The sequence below is a fragment of the Rattus norvegicus genome, chromosome 2 (genome assembly GCF_036323735.1).
Source record: "Rattus norvegicus strain BN/NHsdMcwi chromosome 2, GRCr8, whole genome shotgun sequence".
NCBI lineage: Eukaryota > Metazoa > Chordata > Mammalia > Rodentia > Muridae > Rattus > Rattus norvegicus.
The window spans coordinates 240,170,675-240,176,674 of record NC_086020.1 but is presented as its reverse complement, the minus strand read 5'-3'; positions in this window follow the sequence as shown (position 1 = coordinate 240,176,674).

Sequence of the window (6,000 nt, the reverse complement as noted above, 5' to 3'; positions counted from 1 at the left end):
CCGAGGATGATGGTGAGTGCTCAAAGGACTCCTGGTAGGAGTGAGGCAGCAACTGCTCTGAGGACGCCCGACAACTGGAGCACAAACATCCCACACAAGGAGCCATTTGTGTACGCAGTGTTTACTCAGACAGGACAGGGGGCATCTGAAAAGGAATGGATTTGGATTACAAAACTTTTCTTCCCTTATGTTAAAAATAAATAAATAGGCGTGCTATGGGAAATCTGAACCCTGGCACTCATCCTTGTCATTTGGGCATTCACCATGGTGCTCGTTTACATACCATCAAGCGCTTATCCCTTGATTGCTTTCGGAGAGGGAGGAGAAGAGCCACAAAAGGACCTATCGCTTTAAACTACTCGTTGACGTTTAGATGGAGATAGAGCAGGATGGGTGTGGACAAGTCACACAGGGGTTGGTAGACAACAGAGTGCTCTCTGTGTGAGCTGGCGAAGCTCGCCCTTAGGCTTTGTGTTTTAGTCACAGAGTGCCCAAATCGAGAATGTTCTTGGAGACCACGGTGTGTTTGTGTGCTAGGCACCTGGATGTGTGGTGGGGGAGGAACGATGTGAGAATGATTCATTGCGAATTCATGGACTATTATGTCCTGGGTATGATCTCTTCGCTTTCAGAGTGCCATGGTTTTGCCAGGATTCATTTAACAAATGCATAGTAAGTTCTAACTCTGTGCCAAGCACATTGGCTCTGGAAACCAGAGCTTTATCACTGTTCAGAAGAGAACGAAATCTCTACCCGTCAACCTCTCAGCTTATAGTCTAAAGACGAGATTGTCCCAGTCACAAAATAAGGCAGTCATGTTCACTGATATAAGGAAAGAAGCATTTGGGGTGTAAGGAAAGCGGCTGATTGTAGGCATAGTCTGACTGTTCAGAAATGGTTTTGTGTAGAGGGTAAATGCCTAAGGACTGCGAAGAGGAAGCCTCCTTGCACATGGAGGAATGGCTAAAGTCGAGGGTAGAGGAGATGGAAAGAGCCTGGCAAAGGAGTGGGCTTGGTGCTTCTAAGGCGAGGAGCTAGAGGTGGTCAAGTTGGAGTGGATGGCGCAGACAAGTCAAGCCGACTGTGTTCCCTCTTGTTGGACACCTTAAGGATGCTGGCGTGGGCTGTCTGAGCAGATCAGGTTGCCATTGGAAGGTCTTCAGAAGAGATGGCTTATTAAAGTCAGTGCACTTGCTGTGTTAAGACAACTCTGCATGAAGGCCAGACTGGGAGGAGAGCTAAAACAGGCTTTCATGGAAAGGTGCAGATATAGAGGAAACCGTGACCCAGATTAGCAAGTGAGGGAATAAATAATGTTGACTTTTAAGGTTAATTCTAAAGACAGTGGACCAGTAATCTTATTGCCTTGTTGGATATAGAATGTAAACATGAATATATGTGCTGAATTTGTTTTAAATCTCTTTCCAGCTTCTACAGTGCCTGCTTTTGATTATTTAATGAATCCCAGTTACTTTTCTAGTCTTTTTGGCCAACTAGCTGACACAAATGGACTTTGAGGAAAGATAGATTCTTTTGTTTCCCAGTTTGATACTCTCCATCATAGCAGGGAAGGCATGACCATGGGATGGAGTGTCTGTGTCTAGAATTATCACTTTTTCAGATCTCTGGAATAAGAAGCAAAGCCTTGGGCTGAGAGCAGAAAGGAGGTATTGCCCTCAGTGTTTGCAGTCCAACCCTCACTTCCTCTATTTAAGTCCCATCCCTAAAACATTACAGTCTCCCCAAACAGCACCGCCAGATAGGGACCAAACACATGACCCTGTAGGGGACATCTACCATACTAACAGTAGCATTAAATTTACCATAGTCGCAGGTCTTTTGAGTTTATCAATTTTGACTGTATTTCCCCAACAAGGCCCTTCTAGACACAAGGCCCTGAATAGTGCCTTTATCCTGACAGTCTGCCCTGTTTGCTGATTCCCTCCAAGTTCATGACGATGAGTCATAGTGCCGTGCTTCAGAGAAGCTATGTCGTATCTCAAGACGCAAATCAATATGGTAATCTAGATGTAGTACATTTACTCTCTTATCTCCTACGTCTCCCTTCTTAGGAAGGTATTTAATACAACACTGATCATTTAATCTGACTACATGTTCAGCTTTCTTTACCTACTGTGACATGTGGCCCTATCTGGTCAGCAGATTCTCTTCAGTAATTCTAGTAATAGCAATAGTTCTCGTGATAGCAATAGTTTTAAAGCATATTTCATAATGAAGAGTAACTCTAGATAATCCAGTAAGGATCTGTTGAGAGCACCCCACTCTTATTTACTCATTTAATTCCACTGCTGTTGGCTAAGCTCCGTGCTAAGGGGGGACCTGGGTTTCAGAGTGTCAGGTGCCTTGGTGAAGGGTCATACAGTGGGTAAGTTTCTGCTCTGAAACTCGTACTCTGCTGCCTGCCTTCCTCTCCATTATCTCTGCTGTGATGGCTAATTTTGTGTGTCACCAGGAAGGTAGCTATGACACAAATATTTTCTTTGGTGATTGCATAGATCACCCTCTATAATGTAAATGAGAGGCTCTGTTCGAACATGTTAAGGCCCTGACAGAGGGAAAACGAGGCAGAGAGAGAGAGAGAGAGAGAGAGAGAGAGAGAGAGAGAGAAAGAGAGAGAGAGAGAGAGAGAGATCTCCAGAGTGCAGTGCTGCCTTTGAGGTTCCCCAGTACCTTCAGCTCTTCTGGGTTTCCACAAGTTTACCTACATCGCACAGTTCAGACTTTCCCATCTCTGTAACAAACATGAACTAACTCCTCATACTGCCTTATGCTTTTAATACACACACACACACACACACACACACACACACACACACACACTGTGCACACATACACACACATGTACATGCACAAACAGGTATTCACAGACACTGTACACACATATACACATACACACATGCACATAGACACTGTACACACATACACACACCCACATGCACAAAGACATGAGACAAACACACAGAGGCACGGTGTACACATATACACACAAGTACATGCACAAACACACATGCCCAGACACTGTACATAGATACACATACATATATACACAGATACTATACACACACATAAATATATACAAGGACACTGTGTACACATACATACATATGAAGACACTGTAAACACACACACACACACACACATCTGATTGGTTCTGGTTTCTGTAGTATCTTAACAAATGTACCTGGAATTTTGTAATTTTAATGTGAGAGGAAGACTAAGCTCCCCCGCACACCGTTTAGGTAATGGAGACTCCATGCAGGACCTCCGGCATGCTGAACATGTATTCTGCCTGAAGTCAGAATGGCTGGTCCAACACTTACCCCTGAAGTGCAGTTTTCAACAGAACTTGTTTCACAAACACATCAGCACATCTATTTGTGGCTCCCTGAGGCTTTCTGCCCACATCAGGATGGGATCTGGCACATCCCACTACTGTTGTCCTTGTGTTAATTTGGATCAAAAGGACCAAGCTCTCACAGAAGGTATTGCTTCATGTGTACCTTTCCTAATGATAGCCACCCCAGGTGTCACGGCTGTATTAATGAAAGGCGACCTTTCTCATTCACCTTTACAGCTTAACAGTGTTATGGTTTGGGTCACATGGTCCTCCAAAGTCCCATGTGTTGAACATGGTTCCTGACTGCCAATACTCATAAAGAGGTGGCTGAGACTTTAAGAGATGGGGGCTTACCAGGATGTCCTATGGACACTTGGGGGCACGCCTCCCCATAGTGGATGTGGAACCCTGCCCTCTCTGCTTCTTCGGTCCAGTTCTCCAAAAGCAGGGCCAACTGAACATGGGTCAAGTGTATTGAAACCAGACACCGAGGAAATCTCCCCTTTTAAACTGGATTATTCCGGGCAGGTTGCTGGAGTAACAAAACACTGACTAGTACGATAGACCCTGCTATGCACACCAGTCCCCCGTTTGGTTGGTAGAACACTCATGCGTGTTGAACAGAACAGAAGCACGCCTTGTGCACACTTCTGAAAGCGGAAGAGTGCTCTGTGTTGACCATTCAAGGGATGTTTTCTAACTACTACTGGACACTGAGACTTTAATCTTTAAAACTCAGGCTTTGCAATCTTCAAAAAGTTTTGATTAAAAAGTATGAAATCAAACCCTTAGCTCTTTAAAGGAATTGTCCCCCCCCTCTCCCCAGAGAGGAATCCAGAGTACATTTCTTGGACTTTTCTCTTTTATTTTGCATCTCAGTTGTGAATTAAAATTATAAAAGTAAATTTCACCTGAAATGATCCAGGCAAATGCTCTTCAGCGTTGACCAATGTTGCCTGTTTGGATAGTCTCAATAGAGAGTAGTGTCAAGATTTAAAATAAGAGAAGTCCACAGAGCACAAGAAGACTGGTAGGACGAGTGTTATCCTTAAAAGACGCTGTTTCAATTACCATTTTTATTTGCAAAATTATGTAGAGGAAAAAGACTTTCCCCCCTCAACTCCATGTTAGCTCATTTAAAGAGGCATTGGATGAGTCAGTCGAGTTGACAAGTAAATTTAATATAACTTCTCAGATATAGAACGAACAAATATAATTTACAACAACAAATAAAACGAGCGGATGTCGTGCTCCTGAGGTTAATGACACACAGCACTGTAACTTCCGAAGTCGGAGTGTCATGAGCGAGTCACCATGTAAACACACCAGTTGGGTTTTAATTTCATAATGACAAGACACAGATTAAGCATAAAACTGATGAAAAAGGGCTCCGAACCCAATCTAGCTGTTAATTACATGCTTATGTCTCGAGGTGTCAGACTGCCATGCCTCCCCAGCCTTCCCCTTCACTCCTGTAACAAGATGTCGAAGGCCAGCTAGGCGGTCTGTGTTTTTCGAAGTATTTTAGTCAATCCAGCCTTTCACTCTCTCAAAGTTACTGTTGTTGGAACTAATTATCTCCCAGCTTCAACTCAATTAAATGGAAAATATTTGGACCTTACTTTTAATTAGCACAGGAGCCCTGGCCTTATGTAGCAGACGGGGAAGACGCAGAGTCGAGGATGTGGTACTTGTAGCCAGCATTTTGCTGTTCTTTTGTAACTTCTATGTCTATTTGATCAGTCCTTGCCCATTTAACTTGCTTGGGCTTGCTCCCCCGCCCCCAACACACACACAAGACTCCTGGTATAATCTAACATGACTATGTTGGATTAAAGTGACATGTAGGTGGTGATGACGCATGACCTGTAAAACTGACCATTGTTAGAATTCAGAGGCCGGCAAAGCATAGTCATGGGATCAGCTTTGGTCCTGTACCTGTTTCCAAATGAAATTTTCTTCTTCTTCTTTTTTTTTTTTTTTTGGTTCTTTTTTTTGGAGCTGGGGACCGAACCCAGGGCCTTGTGCTTCCTAGGCAAGCGCTCTACCACTGAGCTAAATCCCCAACCCCCAAATGAAGTTTTCTTGAAACCCAGCAACACCCTTAATTCAGGTATTGTCCCTGACCATTCTTAACACTGGAGAAACACACAAGAGGACCTGTGACAGCGACGATTCTCCTGGAAAGCTCAGAATCTGGCCCTACACAGAAAACAGCAGCTAAAACCAATAGAAAGATCACAATTAAGCCAATAATTGGCATTTCTTTTCCTAGTCTTTTAAAGATTTTATAAAGTTGGAAATAAAGATTGATACTTGAGGGAAACTCTGATCCCACTTCTATAAAAAAAAGAAAAAAAGAAAAACTGCAGGGAAATAAAGATGAAATAACAACAACCAATAACAGACCGAGAGCCCCAGCCCCCCACTGATGCAGGGGTTTAGAAGCCATGTTGCTACAGGGGAAGAAAGGGAAAGCCCGGGAAGGTTGGCGCTGGCTGTTAAATTTGGCATCACTGATTGTTGAGTGCTTCAAAATGCAACAAAGTGGCTTTCTCCAAAAGGACGAGCGCTAGTCTTTGCTTGAACAGCATGGTGAGCAATTAAGGTGCGGTTGTGCACAAGCGTGTTCTTCAGGGAGG